Source organism: Equus quagga, chromosome 5 (genome assembly GCF_021613505.1).
Source record: "Equus quagga isolate Etosha38 chromosome 5, UCLA_HA_Equagga_1.0, whole genome shotgun sequence".
Lineage (NCBI taxonomy): Eukaryota > Metazoa > Chordata > Mammalia > Perissodactyla > Equidae > Equus > Equus quagga.
Window position 1 is genome coordinate 14,199,412 of NC_060271.1, and position 20,125 is coordinate 14,219,536.

The 20,125-nt window shown below is 40.0% G+C and overlaps 1 pseudogene; it reads left to right on the forward strand.

Moving 5' to 3' along the window:
• The first annotated feature begins 6,100 nt into the window (after positions 1 to 6,100).
• On the forward strand, positions 6,101 to 6,735 carry LOC124240302 (transcription initiation factor TFIID subunit 9-like; annotated as a pseudogene).
• The last annotated feature ends 13,390 nt before the right edge of the window (positions 6,736 to 20,125 follow it).

A 20,125-nucleotide genomic window follows, 5' to 3' on the forward strand; every position in this document is an offset into this window, starting at 1 on the left:
CTTGACGAGGACATGGAAGAAACAGGCACCAGCCTACACTGTTGGTGGGAATGCAAATTGATTCCATTTTGTTCATTAGTTCATTCAACCAATATTCAACCAACATTCAACCAACTGTTTAGCACTTACTGTAAGCCACTTAGATCTCCAGCAGGACTGGGCTAGGCCCTAGTTATACAGCCATACAGAAGACAAACGTGAGCACAGCCTTCAGCTGGTACATCTAAGAATCGTGCACTTGATCATATGAAAGCTATACCTCAATAAAAGAAACAAGTAGATGGGAACTAAAGCTGCCGATTAGGCCTGATCAAGATGACAGCTCCCCAAAGCATGGAGACCACGTGGCAGAGCCCCTGGGGGAAAGGCCAGTGGGGAGCTGGCCGAGACTGGCAAAGTCCAGGGCAAGAAACTGGAGGACAGGGCCTTTGACAAGGCCTATGTGGTCCCTGGCCAGTTTTCAGCGCTGAAGAATGATGAAGACTTCTTCTGGGAATAGCTGAAAGACTTAGGTAGCACCAACATCAAGCAGTCCCAGGGCTGCTTCGGGTGCCTTCGAGAGTGGAGCGATGCCTTCCTGTGATGCTCTCTGGGGAGCCCCCAATCCCTAACCCCAGCACTGCATCTCCAGAGCTTGCAGCTGAGTGGAGACTCCTCCCCCGTCCTCCACAAAGGAAAAGACTGCTGTGGTCATACTCACCTCTAATGTACTCCAGGGCATTTGGGGATTTCTTTCCCCTCGCCCTTTCAACTTTTTTGGATTCTCACTCTTGCATGCATCTCCCTTCTCCTTCCCCTGCCAGTTGCATGTCGACAGTTACCAGCTTTCCTGGGTGGATTCCTGGCCTCTTCCCTCCCCCCCACTCTCACCTCTCTGGTCTGTTTTACGCCATTTGGCTCCTTTGGTTTTTTTGGCAGAACAGACTTCCCAGCTGCCAGAACTGTGAGCAATAAGTTTCTGTGGTTGAAGCCACCCAGTCTATAGCATTTCTGTTATAGCAGCTCAAACTAAGACGGCTTTTTTCTTTTAAATACATTTTGTAATTTTTATTTAGTGAACCAATCCTTCTAACGTCTGGAGTCTCTTACACACTTCTTTGCAGGTCAGTTCTTTTGCTTTCCCAAACCAACTAAATAAATAAAAATTTAAGTACGAGACAAGATGCCGCCCCTTGAACCACTCACCTCAGAGAAAGTGTTACGAAGCTCGGTGTCCTCTTTGGTTTTGGTGGCCACACGTCTTACCTTTGGATATGCTGCCCTGACCCATTTACCAGGTGTGACCTATAAATTTAGAGAGGGGCCTGGCTCAAAAAGGGCTCCTACAGTAGGGCCAGGTTGCAGTACAAGCTGTGACGCCACTTGGGCCTGATCTTTCAACAGACCCAATGGTTTTGGAAGTATTTTGTGACAAAGATCTTATATATACCTTCCGGCCATCCCAAGGGGAGAATCACAGCACAGGCACCCAAGATTCTGAAGTCAGGCCATGATCGCACCTGCAAAGGACTGGAAAGCAGTTCTGGCTTACAAATGATAGAAATCGGATGCCTGACCAGGAGACACCAACCAACTCAGAGTCTGGAACTGCCCAGCATGAACTGAGAATCATCCGATTCAACGAACCATAAAGTTGGGGATGCAAGTCAGCAGTCCATGATGAAATGTCAGGGGTATATAACCTTTCTTTTTTCTATTGTAAATACTTAACAACTATAAATTTCACCCAAATCACTGCCTTAGCTGCATCCTGCAAATTATGTTACATCTTCACTATCATTCTAATCTCCCTCGTCATTGCTTCTTTGGTCCATGGATTACTTAGAACTATGTTGCTTAATTTCCAAATATTTGGGAGTTTTCGAGGTACCTTATAATTATTGATATCTAGTTTAATTCCATGGGGGTTAGAGAACATATTCTATATGATTTCAACCCTTTCAAACGTATTGAGACTTGTTTTATGGCCCAGCATGTGGTACATTGGTGAACATACCACATGTACTTGAAAAGAATGTGTATCCTGCACTCGTTTAATATAGAATTCTGTAAATATCAATTAGGTCAAGGTGATTGACACCATCGTTCATATACTCTATGTCTTAATTGATTTTTTTGTCTATTGTTCTGTCAGTTGCTGAGGGGGATTTTAAAATCTCTAACTACGACTGTGGAATCGTCTATTTCTTCCTTTAATTCTGTCAATTTTTGCTTCACATACTTTGAAGCTCTGTTATTAGGCAGACACACATTTATAATTCTTATATCTCCCTGGTGAATTGACCCTTCGTCATTATGAAATATCTCTCTTTATCTCTGGCAGTAGTCTTTGTCTGGAAGTGTACTTTATCTGATATTGTAGCCACTCCAGCCTTTGCTGGTTTACTGTTTGCGTAGTATATCTTTTTCCTTCCATTTTCTTTCATCTTTTTTTGTATGTTTACACTTAAAGTACATCTCTTCTATACAGCAGATATTTGAATTTTGCTTTTTTTAATCCGCGTGAACAATCTCTACCTCTTGAGACCATAGGTGTTGGTTGAGGGGTGGGTGGCAAAAGAGAACATGCTCAGGCTGGGTCTCATTTGGTTCTTTTGGGATTTTTTTTTTTTTTTTTTGCTTTTTCTCCCCAAGTCCCGCCAGTACTTAGGTGTATATTTTTAGTTGTGGGCCCTTGTACTTGCAGCATGTGGGACGGCACCTCAACATGGCCTGATGAGCGGTGCCATGTCTGTAACCGAAAGTTCGGTCTCTGAACCCAATGCCAATCCAAATAATGAGAACAGAGTCTTGAGTGGAAGAGGAAAGGTTTTTACTATGCCAGGCACGGGGAGAAAAGCAAGGGCTCATGCCTGAAAAATTGCTAGCTCCCCGATGAGGAATGGGTAGGGATTTTTATTTGGGGTTTTGGGTAGGGGAGGGGGTGCATGTAGCTGTGCAGGCTGGCGTTTTCCCACCAGCCTGCGTTTGGCCTTGAGTGGCTGCTTGCAGCAAGGCGGGGGCGGGGGGCGGGGCGGGCGGGGCGGGTGAGATAGGAGGATGGCAGGTGGGCGTCCTTCGCCGTTGTAGATTGTCTCATCTTCCTGTTTGAGGAGGGTTCGAGCGCCGGGAGTGAGGAGTTGAGGTCTAGGAAGCCTCCGCTCCTTGATACTCTTGAGACAGTGGCTTTCCTGGCAAACTCAAGGACACATGATTAGCTAAACTTTAGTGTGCCTCCAACTCCAGGCCACCTGGGCTTTGAACAATTTGTAACTCCCATTTAGTTGTAAAGCTCAAGGAGTCCAAGTTTAAAGAAACAGGTATTTACATATGAGTGGAGCTAGAGAAGCAGGAAAGGGGGGTGGGTTTTAGTTTTAACCCCATATACGCTGGGTTCAATGTGGGGAACTGATATCAGGGCTGATGTTAAGAGCCTGTAACATGTCCACGCCCAGGATCCAAACCGGCAAAATCGACGGCCGCTGAAGCGGAGCATGAAAACCCAACCACTCAGCCACCGGGCCGGCCCCAGGCCTGGTCTCGTTTGTATCCTTCTACTTAAGGATGAAGCTTTGGACACTACAGGCTTCATGGTGGATCAAATAGTTTGCAGGTTATATTGGGCAGTTCAGTTTGCAGGGCCGCCTGGTTGTCCCATGGACAAGGATTCAGTCTCTTTCAGGTCCCAGTAGTGAGATAAAGCTGTTTCTCAAAAGGAGATCAGTTCTTTGCCAAACTAGGCCTGGCTTTCTTCATAAGTCCCAGGAGCTTCTCCTGCAGTATTCCATGTGGGCTTGCTATAGACTCCATCAGCGTGGTGATCACAACATGATTGGATCTGGTGGGGCATGACGACCAAGTGGCCTAACTACTTACACTGCAGCCTAGACAACTGGATAGTTTTCCTTGTGCTCTGGATTCCTCTCAAAGCTGACAGCCTTTCAGGTCACTTAGTAAATGAGTAGGGTGCTAGACACCCAAATATGATGTATGTCCCCTCAAAAATCCAAGAAGACCACCAAGAACCATATTTCAACGAATCTGAGACACTATCAACTGAAAGTTGCGCCTTCATTTATGTTCCACTATGAAGAATTTTTAAAACACTGTCAATTAAACTGTAATATACTTTTGATTGTAAGATGAATTCTCATTTCAGAGATGTTAAAATGTGGGGGGAAACATTGTGAACGTACTAAATGCCACCAAATTGTTCACTTAAGAAGGGTTAATTTGGGGGCTGGCCCGGTCGTGTAGTAGTTAAGTTCATGCGCTCCACTTTGGCAGCCCAGGGTTCACTGGTTTGGATTGCAGGCACAGACCTGCACACCACTCATCAAGCAATGGTGTGGCAGCATCCCACATACAAAATAGAGGAAGTTGGCACAGATGTTAGCTCAGGGACAATCTTCCTCAAGCAAAAAGAGAAAGATTGGCAACAGATGTTAGCTCAGAGACAATCTTCCTCACCAAAAAAAATAATAAAATAAAATGGTTAATGTTATGTTATGTGAATTTTACTTCAATAAATTTTTTTAAAATGTGAATCAATAAAATGGTATTCTGCCTCTTTCATATTGTAGGCGGGTGTAAGGTGAAGCAACTTGTACTTAAGAGAGGACATTGTGACACCCCCCTAGAACACTGGACCTCCAGAAACATCACTGAGATGTGTTTTCATGGGGTTTACCTTATTTCATTGAATCTAAGAAGCTTTGATTCTGGCACATTCTTGATTTACCAGAAGGTGTCAACATAAGGCTTTCACAGAGCTGTGTCACTATTTCCTCTTGCTGACAAGGAATGTCAGAAGTCACTCATTAGCCACAGCAGGGGAAGAGGAGCCACTTCTGCTGGCAAGGGAGGCTCAGAGGGGTGGGATTTGGGATGCTCTGAATCATCTGAATGCTTTCTTTTCTGGTCAACACTCCAACATTCATGCAAGAGTCCTGGCAAAGCTGCGATTTCACTGGCATTGCACTCCAGTCATTCTCAGCATCACACTTTGAGTTTGATTTTTATAATCAGCCCCATGACTGCAAGAGATAAATTATTTTGATCATAAACATTAGAAAGTCAATGGTTTAGGACTTGCCTTGAGCCAAAAGTTTAGGGCATTGAGCTTGACATTCTTTTTCTTTACTCTATCCAGAAAGACACCCTCCTCACTGTAGTTCACAGATCCCTTCTGCCTTCCATCCTGTTCTGTGGCAGAGGCCATTTGTTTCCCTAAAGCTTTGCCTTCAATCTGTCTTGCATTCAGATGATAGCCGATTGCCCGTGATAATCTGTTAGCGGCAGGCGAAGGGCTGCCTTTGGTAGTAGCTGCATTTTCTCTGCCCAAAAGTAAATACCAAATTCATGCCTGCTCTGATACCAATTTCTTTATCAGTTAAAGCTCATAGTTCTTAGTTACATTTTCTAGTAAAAACAGGTAGCCAAAATTGTTCCAAGAATTAGAAAACTGAATAGAGCAATAACCACAGAAAAACTAAAAATATTGTTATTGAGCTACAATTTTAAAAGATAACAGGCTGAAAATTATAAATAAGTGAGTTGTAGTTGACCTTCAAGAAACAGATCATGGGGCCGGCTCCGTGGCCGAGTGGTTAAGCTCGTGCGCTCCGCTGCGGCGGCCCAGGGTTCAGATCCTGGGCGCGGACATGGCACTGCTCATCAGGCCATGTTGAGGTGGCGTCCCACATCCCACAACTAGAAGGACGTGCAACTAAGATATACAACTGTGTACGGGGGGGTTTGGGGAGATAAAAGCAGAAAAAAAAAAGAAACAGATTATTCCTCGTTTAAGTCTGCTTAGAACGTATAGGAAGTTGAAAATTTTCTCTATTCAACTTATGAAAGTAGCACCATATCAGAACCCAATAAAGAGAGAAATGCCTTCGAAGAATACATAGTTCTCACCTTATATAAACTATTTGAGGAAAGGCTGAACATCCTCCTAACCGATCAGGGCACGTGGTGGGGTGGGGCTGGAGGGCGGGACAGGCACGGTACACTAGGGGTTGGAAAAACCATGCTACGCAAAGAACTTGTGTCAAGACCAGAACTGAAATATATTCAGGTGGATGATTTGGCTCAAAAAGTCTGATCACCAGATGTTATGAAGTCTAGCTAGATGGCTTCTCCCAAGAGTGTGCTGAAAGAAGCACAGATCACAGCACAAATCCCCAAGGATGTGGAGATTACAGAATGTGAGGCAAGAGTTATAGATCAGATATTGGAGTTTGCCTTCCATTTGTGGCCACAATTCTAGATGGTGCAAAAACTTATTCAAGCCATGCTAAGAAAACTACTGTTGATGCAGATGATGCGCAATTGGCCATCGGGTGTCGCCCTGACCAGTCTTTTACTTCTCTTCCCCAAGAGATTTTTTCTTGGATACGGCAAGGCGAAGAAAGCAAGCCCCTTTGCATTGTTCAAACCGTATTCACACTCGATACATAATGCCTGACTGCTCCAAGCTACAGACTTAAGCCTTTACAAAAAAGATTTTTATTCTGTGGGAAGAACAGCAGTTCCACAAGTAAGTGTTGGTTCAGTTATTAACAGACCACTGCCTCCTCTCTAGGCGCACCAACCCCACAAACCTTGTCTAGTTCAACTAAGGTAGGGACTCCAATGTCCCCCACAGGGCAAAGATATACAATGCAGATGCTCACTTCACAGTTCCCAGCTGTAAAAGCCTCAATTCCTGCAACATCAGCTGTTTGGAATGTTCTAATTAATCCATCATAAATGGGGTCCAAAAACATTCTTTTATTTTTTTAATCTTTTTGAGGAAGTTTAGCCCTTAGCTAACTACTGCCAATCCTCCTCTTTTTGCTGAGGAAGACTGGCCCTGAGCTAACATCCATGCCCATCTCCCTGGCCCTGAGCTAACATCCATGCCCATCTTCCTCTACTTTTTACACGTGGGACACCTACCACAGCGTGGCTTTTGCCAAGCGGTGCCATGTCCGTACCCAAGATCCGAACCAGCGAACCACGGGCTGCCGAGAAGCGGAACGTGTGAATGTAACCGCTGTGCCACCAGGCAGGCCCCCAAAAACATTCTCATTACACTAATGCTGTCATCACAAAATACTTGCCAATGAATCATCAAATGCATTACAAGAAAGTGTGAAGATGGTGATGATGACGACTATGATTATTTGTAACCCAGCCTCCATGCGTGTAACAAGTATACCTGGTCTTGAATCCATTGTACTGAAATTAAACATGCATGCTGGATGTTTTAAGTTGTTTTAGAAAACTTAAATAGTATTTAATGAGTAAATATAGTTACCATACATTTCACTTAAGATGTTGGATTTTCTTTAAGGGGATTAGTGATGGTTTTTCATCGGTCTTTAAGTGTAAAAAATAAACTTGTCATTCACCAAAAAAAAAAAAAAAAAAGAGGAAAGAAAGAAAGAAGAAAAGATGGAAAGCCACTCAACACATTTTACTGACCAGCATATCCTGACAGCAAAGCCAGAGAAGGACAGCAAGAGAAAAAATATGTACGTGATCCCACATATGAACAATGAAGCAAAAATCCTAAATAAAATGTTAACCAATTAAATCCGCAGTGTGTTAAAAGAATAATTCATCAAGTCCAAAGAGGATGTAGCCTAGCATTGCTAAGAAGGCTCAGCATTAGACTATATATCAATTTAACTTATTATAATAATAAATTAAAAGTTAAAATATGACTATTTTAATAAATTCAACACTCATCAATGATATAAAATAAAAAATCTCCTAGAAAACTAGGAAAAGAACAGCCTTAATTAGAGACTGTTTGTTTTTAATAAAACAATGATAAAACCTATAGTAAATGCCAGACTTAATGGTGAAACATAAGACACAGTCCAGTTGAAGTCAGAAAAAAGACAAGAATGGCCTTTATCACCACCACTATTTAAAATGGAATCAGATGTTCTCTCTAAGGCAGAAGGAAAGCAATAAGAGGTATAATCATTAGAAAGGAAGAGGCAAACTGCAATTATTTGCAGATGACACTATCACTTACATAGAGAAACCTGAGAAAAATCAATTGACAAACTATTAGAATTAATAAGAAAATTCAGCAAGGTGACCACATACAAGATCAACGTACAAAAATCAATAGCTTTCCTATATACCAGCAATAGCCAATTAGAAAATGTAATAGAAAATAAGATTCCATTCCCAATAGCAACGAAGACTACTAACCACCTAAGAATATGCTTAAAAATAGAAATTATTTTGGGCCCTTAAGGATAGTTCAAAATTAGGAAATCCGTCAACCTAATTAATCTCATTGATAAAATCTAATTGAAAACTATACAATTTTATTATATGGCAGCCGAGAAAACTCAAGAACCATTTCTAGTAAAAATGTTAAGTAAAACAAAAGACAATGGACATTTCCTAACTATGATAGACAGTTGGTTTGTTTTCTTTTTTCCGAGAAACTAAGAGCAAATATCATATTAAACGGTAAATATTAAACGTACTGCCATTAAAGTCAGGAACAAGGCAGGGACTATCGCTCTCTCAAAATCATTTCATGTAAAAATGAAATAGAGGACTTGAAAATGGGAGAAACAGCTTCCTATAGCAGACCCTTTTCCAGAGTCTGTCAAATATAGAGAGGAAGTCCTCCCTCAATAAGCAAGACTGCTTTGATTTCATGTTATACAATAGGATGGAAATTGAAATCTCACCCAGAGACAGAGACTGATCGTAAGGGGTCTTACTTTCTTTTTTCCTTATCAAAGCCATTGCCAAGCATTATCCAGACAGTACTCACACTGCTCTCGTCCTCTGCTTGAAGGAAAGATTTTTTTAAGTATCTAAACAGTCCTGAGACCCAGAGCTGGTTTTGGCAATGGGGCAATGGGGGCTGATGACAGAAGGATGCCCGAAATGCAGCTATGCAACTGAGGGTACAAACAGCTATCATACTAGTGGAGATGGGGTCTGACACCTTTTGCCACTTTCCTCGTGCTCACAAATTGTAAGCACATTTGGATGTCCTATCACAGCTCTTACCTTGCTTTGGAAACTGAGGGCTACATTTATTCTTAATTTTTTTTTAAGAAAGGGAAAACCCCCACCAAGATGGGTTCTAAACAAAGTTGGAGGGTGGGGCTTTTAAGCAGGAGGTTTCCTGAAGTTAATGTTTGCTTCTCATCTCTGGTAAAGAGCACATATGCATTACTTTAGAATAAAAACACTTACTCCAGAGTAAGTTGGAGGTGAGATGGGGGTTTTTTGAATCTCCCCATAACCCCTCATGAAAACAGACAGAGTACTGCGTGTTGAGCCCCTTGAGAAGCATCCTCTGAAACAGCTACTCTGATCTCTCTTTAGGGAGTACTCTTGGTACCTGCACCTATAGAGGGAAAGGGAAAAAGCAGGTTTGGGCTTTTCTATTATTAAAATTATTCTATAAGTTAAAAGGAGAAGTTGGACTGTGATAAAATCCCAACAAGGCCTCAGCTGACCCCTCGAGGTACCCTGAAGGTGGGATGACCCTTCAGAGTTGTCTCCAGATGGCGTGAGGCAACCAAACCCTTGTTTTCCCATGTCAACCTGTCATCAGATGTGATGACTTTGCTATCCTGTGAAGCAGAATGACCTTGGGTGAGGTGACTGTCTTCAATGAAGGCAATTTCAATTTCAGCTACTGGGAGAATCCAGCCTTCTAAGCAGCTGGGGGAACCCAGGCGACATCGTATAGCACCCGCTACACAAAGTAACTAGGATAGAAAAGGAAAAAAATGCACAGACAGCATTTTTGACAATGTTTCAACAAAACGGGGGTGGAAAATATTGCCCACAAACCCTAGAATATGACCTGGCGGGGTCAAACAACAACAAGACCTGGGTGGTATAAACAACAATGAAGGAGGAAGCACAGAGAAGCCAAAGGATAAATCTAGAAGTCATCAACAAGTATTCACCTCCGAAAGGGAGGCTACCACCCAGAGTGGAGGACTTGGCTGGCAGAACTGAGAACAGTCAAAACTGGGAGGAAGTTACCCAGGCTTTGATATTTAGGTGGGCATAAAGGGGCTGCAGGAAGGTCTGAGGGAACTCAGGCAGTCTGGGTCCTCAAGGCTCCGGAAAATATCCAATGAGAGGACAGAATGCTCCATTCACTGAGAAAAAACTAATGTGAACAGTGTACAAATTGATCAGGGCAAATATTCTGGAGATAAATAAGAAAGAAGATTGGGGCCAGCCCGGTGGTGTAGCAGTTAAGTTCGAATGTTCCACTTCGGTGGCCCGGGTTGGCGCGTTGGGATCCCTAGTGCGGACATGGCACCACTTGGCAAGCCACACTGTGGCAGGCATCCCACATATAAAGTAGAGGAAGATGAGCACGGATGTTAGCTCAGGGCCAGTCTTCCTCAGCAAAATGAGGAGGATTGGCAGCAGATGTTAGCTCAGGGCTAATCTTCCTAAAAAAAAAAAGAAGAAAGAAGGCTTAGCTATTTGTTGGAGAAAGGACAAGAAGGGATAGATATCTGAGACTGCTGGTGAGGTGGTAACCCTGATCAAGTATACTTCTTAATGCTTCAGAGTGAAAATATAAAAGAGATCTTTAGAGCCATGAAACTAAGAAAGGCATCCTGGCCCACTCCCCACTCCAATATGGAAACCTTCTCCTAAAAGCACAAGGAAACCAATCTCACTTAAACATGAGCAACAGAAAGGGATTGTGGTTAAACTCCATGGAAATTGTAAGAAAAAAAGGATAAAAATAATAACATACCTGCAGAAAATGAGGCAACTGGAAAAATATGGCCACAAAGATGAAGACTGTAACTTAATATTTTTTAATGACCAAAAGAAATTAAGAAAATAATAGAAGCTCTGAGAGAGTAACACAAATCAAAATTTTAAAAGCTCAGACATAGAATGGGTAGGCAACAAGAAAACTTAAAAAGAAACTAATAGATCTCAGAAAAGATTTAGAAATAATAGAAAGATGTTTCAGAGATAAAGACTAAGCAGAAGGAACCAGAATGACTAGACAGCACCGAAAATTACATAAATTGAAGATGGAAGGGAGAAAAAAGAAAGCAATCAAATGAAAATTAAGAAAGATATTTTAAAAAAGCCTTGAGAGAAAGTGATGTGGAAAGCAGGCAAACAAGATTCAGAGTACGTATAATGGGAGAACCCAAAGGAGAAAGTCAAAGCGATGAAACAGAACAAACACTAAGAACTGTAATCCTAGAAAACCCTCCACAATATAAGAAGGTACACATAGAACACGAGAAAGAGGGCACTATATGGCTGATAAAGTTAGCCCGGAAGGACCAACACTGAGACATAGTCTAATAAAAATATCGATTTCAAAGAAAAGAAAAATAATCTGAGCATCCAGGTAAGAAGACTGAATTACTTATAAGTAAAAGAAAATTACATTTGCACCAGTGTTTTCAGATGAAGCATTTTCTGCCAGAAGAGAATAAAGTAATGTACTTAAAATACTCAAGAAAATGTAAGCCAAGCATTTTATATCCAGCTAAACTGACCGTAAAGTATAAAAACCATAGATAAGCTGTTATGAACGTGTGAGAACTCAGGAAATATTGCTCTCATGACATCGTTCTTGAGAAATGTAGCAGAGAATAAACTCCAAACCACCAAGAAATAATTGGAGAAGCTTCATCATAAGGACTAGTGGTAAACATTGAATACGTTTGATTGTAAAACTAAAAGTTAATACTGTGGTGAGGATATGAGTGACAGAATGATACATACTTTTATATGCTCTGACAATGTAGATAAACTCCAATATCAAAAATGGGGGAAAGAAATGGAGGATATATGGAAAATAGGATAAGCTCATCAATTGCCTTGTAGTTAAGAGGGAGTAATAATATATTACCTTAAATAGATGTCAGGGAGAAGGAGAAGATGAAGAAGTTATAATTAGTTAATTTTAATATTGTTCAAAGTAGGGAACCAACAGACTATTATCTGAAAAAAGAGGGAAAATGGTATTTTGCAAAGGTATTATTATAAAGGTAACAATTAGAACAAAATGTAAAACTATATTCCAAGAGAAATATTTTTTAAAAGAGCTGGAGAGTAAGAGAGAGAGAGAAAAAAACAGATGGCCATATAGTGAAATATTTTATAATTGAAAAAAAACCATATTGGTTTTTATCAATGACATAAATGAAGCTAACTCACACATTAAATGAAAGCATTTTCAAATTGTCAAACAAAGCAGAGTGTGAGCCTATGGTACATATAAGACACACCTAAAGCAAAGAGATTAAGAAAATTGAAAAATAAAAGGATGGATCAATATATACCAGGTAAAATGTAAAACGCAAAGAAAGCAAGGGTGATGATGTTTGCTATCTGTTAAGGTAGCATTCTGACCAAGAAGCATCAAAAAGAAAAAGGAGGACGTTTTATAAGGTTAGTAGCTAAATTAACGATGGAGATAGATATATATCTTCTCATAACACAGAAATCAACTTTCATAAAATAAAAACTAGATGAGATGCAGACGAAATAGAAACACATTAACAAGAGAAAAGTTTAACACACGACTCTCATTCCAAGACAAATCAAGTGGACAAAAAATGAATAAGGATTTAGAAACCGAATCCAGTTCTACTGAAAATGTGATTCCAGACTGGTGCCAGTTCATGAACTGTGGTTACAGATGCCGTGGGCTAAGAAGTCTGCTCCAGAATATAAATCACTGTACCACTTCCTTCACTGAGGCAATCTGGCTACCAAAAAAAAAAAACAATCTGCTGAACTGTTACGTGTGTAGTAGACCGGCTAGTTTGAGTAGCACTGACCTAAACAACATAGTCGACACGGGAACTCTTACAAATATACATCAAACTCTGAATCCCAACATTAGACAATACAATTTCTTTTGAAATGCACATGGAATGTTCATAAAAATTGTCTCTTAGGCCATAAAGAAAAACTGCATTAAAATGCAAATAACACAAGCCGTGCTCTCTGACTACAATGCTAGAAATTGATAATAATAACAAAGTTTCTTCCACTTCGAAATTTTTTTAAATGCACAAACTTTTAAATGATTCCTGCAATAAAGAGAAAATTTAGAACTCTTGAAAATAATACTTCTAATAATGAAGACATCACTTAATGTGCTATCCAGTTCTGGATCCAGTTCACATCCGAATAAATGATCTACAGCAGAAACAATTATTAGAGAAAAATTCTTACTATTAAATACTTAGATCAATGAAAATGAAAGTAAATAAATGAAACATTGATGTCACAAAAGTAGAAAAAGATCAAAGAAAATCAAAGGAAAGCATAAGGAAGGAACTAATGAGTGAAAAATGAATGAATTAAAAAAAGAAACAGAATAAAAGTAATAAATAAATTAAAAGGCTTATTATTTGAAAACACTAACAATGAACATAAACTTTTAGATAACTTAATTTTTTAAAAAAGAGAGAAAATACAAACATACAAACTAAATGACAAGGGAGACATGGCGTCGAAATAGAGCCAACTAATTTGTACATTTTTTTGCAAATAAATATGAAAATTTTGATGAAATAGAGAATTTTCTAAAAAAACATAATTTACCAAAATTGATCCCAGAGACGATATAAAGTCTAAACAGACAGAATTCTGCATAAGTATGAAGTTGTAAAACAGAAACCCAACAAAAAAAGCATCAGTGCCAAATGGCTTCCCAGGACATTTATACCGAATCTTTAAAGACAATCCTGAGGGCTGGCCCAGTGGTGTAGTGGTTAAGTTTGCATACTCTGCTTCAGTGGCCCAGAGTTCATAGGTTTGGATCCCGGGTGAGGACCAGGTGCGGCTTGTCTAGCCACACTGTGGCAGCATCCCACATGAAATAGAGGAATGTCAGCACAGATGTTAGCTCAGCGACAACCTTCCTCAAGCGAAAAGAGGAAGATTGGCAACAGGTGTTAGCTCAGGGCTGATCTTCCTGTCACAGACACAAAATACTGTCTACCAATAAATACTCATTTAAAAAATGATAAAATAAAGACAATCTGAATGTTACTTACACACTTCTAGGGTATAGAAGATGAAGAAACATTTCTAATTTCTTTTTGTTAAAGTATAACATTGTTACTAAATGAACAAAAAGGATAAAATATTAGCTAACAGAACTGGATAGCACATTAAGTAAATACACATAACCAAGTGGAGTTTATTTCAGAAATACAAACGTAATTTAACATATTAAAAACAAGACAACAAGCCCAAAATGGAGTCACTTATGCTAAGCCCCAGGTCACCAAACCAAGGCTTAATTACAGTTTCAGCTCTCCTAGAAATGAAACCTTAAACCAGGCAGTCAGGAATCGCCTATCACCACTAGTTAGGCAATGTACTTGATAGACCCCTGCCTTCCCCTAAAGGAAAGTGGCCTTGCCACACCCAGTGCCCTTTTTGCTGATATAAATTCCTTGCTCCAGCTCTCTTTTGCCTATAAGTCCTTCCAACTCCTCAGAGCTCCTCTCTATCTGCTAGATTGGTTGCTGCCCGATTCAGGAATCACTGAATAAAGACAATTTGTTTTTTAACAAATATTAGGAAATCTTTTAACATAATGTGTCAAACTCATACATCCAAGAAGAAAATCAACTGATAATCTCCATAGATGCTGAAAAGGCATTTGACAGAATTCAAAGAGCATTTATGTTAAAGGCTCAGTACAACAGAAATGGAGGGCTCTTTCCCTTACATATCTTTACCCCAAATTTACCCTCTTAATTAATGGGCAAACACTAGTGACTTTGCTGTTTGTGATATAATTAAACATTTTTTTTGGTTTTTGTCCTAGGTTCCTGGCACAGAGCTTCAAAAGCCCTTGGAATTTCCTGAGTGATAGGAGTGTCTTGTTCATAATGAGCCCCTTGATACTTGAGTTTGTGTACTCAACACTTTATAAACTCAACACTTGAGTTTATGCTAATGAGGTGATTCGTGGGGGTGATTCATGGGGGGAGGGGTTTGGTAGTTTCAGGTTGGGAGCTGGGGCCAGAGGGTCCAACCACGTGATTAGAAGGTTTGAATTTTCAGCCCCATCTGCAACCTCAGGAAACGGGAAAGGGACCGGAGACTGAGTTCAGTCACGAAGCCAGTGTTTTAATAACCCTAGGCTACAAGGCTAAGGGAGCTTCTGATGTTGGTGAACACCCCGATAGGCTGGGAGGGCTCAAATTCTGCAGGGAGAGGGCATGGAAACTCTGTGGCCCAACCCTTTCCCTGCAAGACCTTGCCCTATCCTTTACAAGATCCTTTAAAAGAAAATGGAAATTGTAAATATAGCACATTCCTGAGTTCTGTGCGTTGTTCTAGTGAATTGTCAACCTGAGGGGATTGTGGAAAGCCCCAAATTTGTAGCCAGCCAGGCAGAAGTGTGGGTGGCCTGGGCACACCCAGGAAATTCAACTGGCATATGATGTGGGGGCAGTCCTGTGGGACTGAGAATCTTGACCTGTGGGCTCTTGGCTAACTGTGGGTAGTCAGTGTCAGAATTGAATGGAATTGTAGGGCACAATTGGTGTTGGAAGTTACTGCAAAAATCAGAAAAAGGACAGGGACACCCACTATTTTAATACAAGAGAAAGCAATTAGAGGCATAAGAATTGAAGAAGAGATAAAATTACATCTCTGTGCAGATGATATATTTCTAGAAAACTTATAAAGAATGAGAAACCTTCTATGAACAGTAAAACATTTTGTAAAGTAGCATGATATAAAATTATCATACAGAAATAGAGTCTTAGTAACCACTTGGAAGAAACAGTAAGCACTTGGAAGAAACAATGGAAAATGGGATCTCAGACTCCATTTAGAACAGCAAAAGCAAAATAAAACAAAATGCAAGCACCAATTTAACGAGAATTGTGTAAAACTTACATAAGGAAAACTAAAATATTCTTACAGGACAAAAAGCAGACTTGACTAAATAGAAAAGCATACCATAGTATTGATCAGAACAATCAATACAGGCAAGATATCCATTCTCTCCAAGTTAAAATGTATAAACTTAACGTGATCTCAATAAAAATATCTTCAGATTTTTTTGTTTTTTCTGGACCCAGATAAATTGATTATAAAGTTATTTTGGAAAATAAATACAAGACTAGCCAAGAATCTCCTAAGACAGAAGAACAATGGGGGACTGGCCCTACCCGACATTAAAACATTGATAAAGCCCCTCTAATTAAAACGTTACAGCATTGGTGCCTAACCAGGGTATAAAATCCAAAGACAGACTCAAAGGCATATGGAAATTGTGTTTGATAAATAAATGGTGTTGGAACGACTGATAGCCATGTGGATAAAAATAAAATTGGATCCTGTGGCCGGCCTGGTGGCACAGTGGTTAAGTGCGCACATTCCGCTTTGGCTGCCTGGGGTTTGCCGGTTCGGATCCCAGGTGCGGACATGGCACAACTAGAAGGACCCACAACAAAGAATATACAACTATGTACTGGGGGGCTTTGGGGAGAAATAAAATCTTAAAAAAAAAAAAGAAACTCAAATCCTAGTCTAACAATCTAGTAAAAAAATAGGAAAATTATAGAAAAATAAATGCAAATAGCTCTTAAATATAGGAAAAGATGTTCAACCTTGCTCATAATAAGAGAAATGCATATTAAAACTAAATGGATGGGCGGGCCCAGTGGCGCATCGGTTAAGTGTGCACGTTCTGCTTCAGCGGCCTGGGGTTCCCCAGTTCAGATCCTGGGTGCAGGCATGGCACCACACGACAAGCCATGCTGTGGTAGGCATCCCACATATAAAGTAGAGGAAGATGGGCATGGATGTTAGCTCAGGGCCGGTCTTCCTCAGCAAAAAGAGGAGGATTGGCAGCAGATGTTAGCTCAGGGCTAATCTTCCTCAAAAAAAAAAAAAAAAAAACCCTAAATGGAGATACCATTCTTAACTATCAGATTTGCAAAAATCCCAAACTTGACAACACACTGAGTTGATGAGACTTCAGAGAAATGGTACTTTCATGTATTGCTGATGAGGATGAAAAGCAGTATGACCATGGAGGGAAATTTACTGTATCTAGCAAAATTATGTATACGTTTACCCTTTGTCCAAGCAACTTCCCTTCCAGGTACATGTACCTAAGACAAAAATGACAAAAATCTGAAATGATGAATGCTCAAGGCTATTTATTGCAGCACATTTTGTAGTAATACAAGACTATGAACAGCCCATATGTCTTTCTATAGAGGACAGGTAAGGAAACAATGGTATGCATGTGTACTGGAATACTCTTCAGCTGTGAAAAGAAAGAAGACTCTCTCTTTATATTACTAAAGAGTGATCTCCAGAATAAAGTTGAAAAAAGTAACAGGCAGAAGAGTGTTTACAGTATTATACTTTTTGTGTAAGAATGAAAAGAAAATAAATAAATATGTATACATATCTATCTATCTATATATATACAAAAAATTGTTTCTATTTTCAAAATTTAAAAGTGTGTAAAACAAAAACTAATAAAAATGATTACCAGGGCCGGCCCAGTGGTGCAACGGTCAAGTTTGTGCGTTCTGCCTCTCGGCAGCCCAGGGTTTGCCGGTTCAGATCCCAGGTGCGGACATGGCACAGCTTAGCAAAAGCCATGCTGTGGTAGGCATCCCAAATATGAAAAAAGTAGAGGAAGATGGGCATGGATGTTCGCTCAGGGCCAGTCTTCCTCAGCAAAAAGAGGAGGATTGGCAGTAGTTAGCTCAGGGCTAATCTTCCTCAAAAAAAAAAAAAATGATTACCTATCAGAAAAAGGATAGAGATGGAAGCTGTATCCCTCTGAATATGCCTTGTTTTATAGTTTGGATATAATAAAATATATACATAATTAAAAAACAAATTTAACTACAAAAGAAAAAAGCAATCACTATTTTTAAAAAGCTGAATAAAAACAAACCTATTTGTCTATCAACTTGTGTCACAACCACACAGAGAAGAGCTCTTTCAAGTGACGTTGAAACAGTATGTTGGCTGTACAGTGAGACAGATCTGAAGGACAAAACAAACACTGTTTTAAAGTCTTTTCTCCCTCCCCAAAGCGCAGTGCCTAGTTGTATAGCCTAGTTGTACGTCCTTCTAGTTCTATGTGAGTCCTTGCCACAGCACGGCAGCTGACAGATGGGCGGTGCGGTTCCGGTTCCGTGACGGGGAAACAAACCTGGGCCGCCAAAGTAGTGAGAGGGCCAAACTTTCACCACTAGGCCTTCAGGGCTGGCTCAAGAAATCCTTAAACAATAATCAGTAGACTTACTGTTAGTAATAATATTGATATTTCAAAACTATTATATTCATAGAATAAAGTAAATATCATTAGGAACCAAGATCTTCAGTATGAGAGAAAAAAGCATGTTTGTATAAAATCATGAAGTTAAGTAAAAACTATATAATCTTTAATTTGAGTCAAAAATGTCAATTTGAACTCTTGATTGTTTACTCCCTTTCTAAAAAAATAAGTATTTCCTCTTTCTGGTCACTAAAAGCCCTAGAAGCGATGACAATCTAGTAGCGATGAGTACCCCTAGTGGTCAGATTTTGGTCTCTAAAATGCTATTTCCCTCAAAAAGTTACCAGAGCTCTTTGGAGAAATGGCTGCTTCGGAAATATACAGAATGAGCCTAGGCTATCTTATACCTGAAACTAAAGGAGCTGGAAGAGGCTTTCATTGGCCAAATAGGGAACAATTCCAGCATCAAGAAGAATTATGACTACAATGAATGAAAACACATGGAATATATACACATTCATGATTTCACGATGATGATAATTTTTTGAAACCTCATTGCTACATGCTGATCTTTTGTGACTCATTGTTTTGAATATCTATTGCTGCATAATAAACCACTCCCGAAACTTGATGGCTTAAAAAAGCAAAAACCTCATTGGTCACCTCTGGATGTTGCTAGGGTACCATCTCATTATTCTGAAAATTGACTTTTTTTTTTTTTTTTAAAGAAAAGGATGCAACTGCCTTTTCTGCAGGTCCTGGATTTCAGGCTATCCAAATCAATGATGAGAGAAAGTTCTTTATAGAAAAACCACAGCTAATAAATGCAAAAGAAATGACAGAAATAGAAAAATCACTATTTTGTGATCCCTTAGGATATAATGGATCTAGGCAATGATCATCAATTACTACTAAAATTATCAGGTGAAAAGTTCATGGCAAACTTGAAGCCAGGCTGAAAATGCCTGAACCCACTGATCAATCTCGACATCATTTCAAGCCGGACAATGTCATGTGCCTCCTCCGGATAGCATGCAGTAGAAAGTACAGAATGCCACTTACAAAATATTCTTGACAAAAAGGAAAAATCAAGCCTCTAGGCATAGGCATCAGTTTATAGAGAATGTGGAGGATACAAGAATATATTCAGTGACATCACGAGGTTACAAATCCAAATCCAGAAGGTGGGAAATCCCATGTGACAAATTACCTAGTTTCCTCAAAAAATAAATGGCACAAGACAAAACCAAAAGGAAACCAGTAACAAAAAAGAAGGGTCATTTTATTGATTAAAAGAGACTTGAGAGTATCGAAGTTTGGCCCCAGCAAGATGGCAGACTCGTGGGAGCCCGGTTACTGGGAAGGTGTCTGGAAGCTCCCATCCTACACAGTGAGTCCCTAGTGGTGACATCTTATGCCAAATTTTCTGGGGCACTCTTTTTGTTGTTGTTATTTATTTATTTATTTTATCAAGATCATATTGGCTTTTAACACTGTGTAAATTTCAGGTGCGCATTATCGTATTTCAGTTTCTTTGTAGATTGCATAGTACTTATGGTGCGCTCTTAAATGTCAGTCTCATAGATAACACACAGAGAGGGTCAAGAAGAGATGCACCAATTTGGACAACTGACGACAACATTGCTTCTCAGCCAGCAAACATACTAAACTTTTTTTTTCCTGCTTTTTCTTTTTTCTCCCCAAATCCCCCCAGTACACAGTTGTATATTTTAGTTATGGGTTCTTCTAATTGTGGCATGGGGGATGCCGCCTTAACATGGCCTAACGAGTGGTGCCATGTCCACGCCCAGGATCCGAACCCTGGGCCGGCAAAGCGGAGCGCGCGAACTTAACCACTCGGCCACAGGGCCGGCC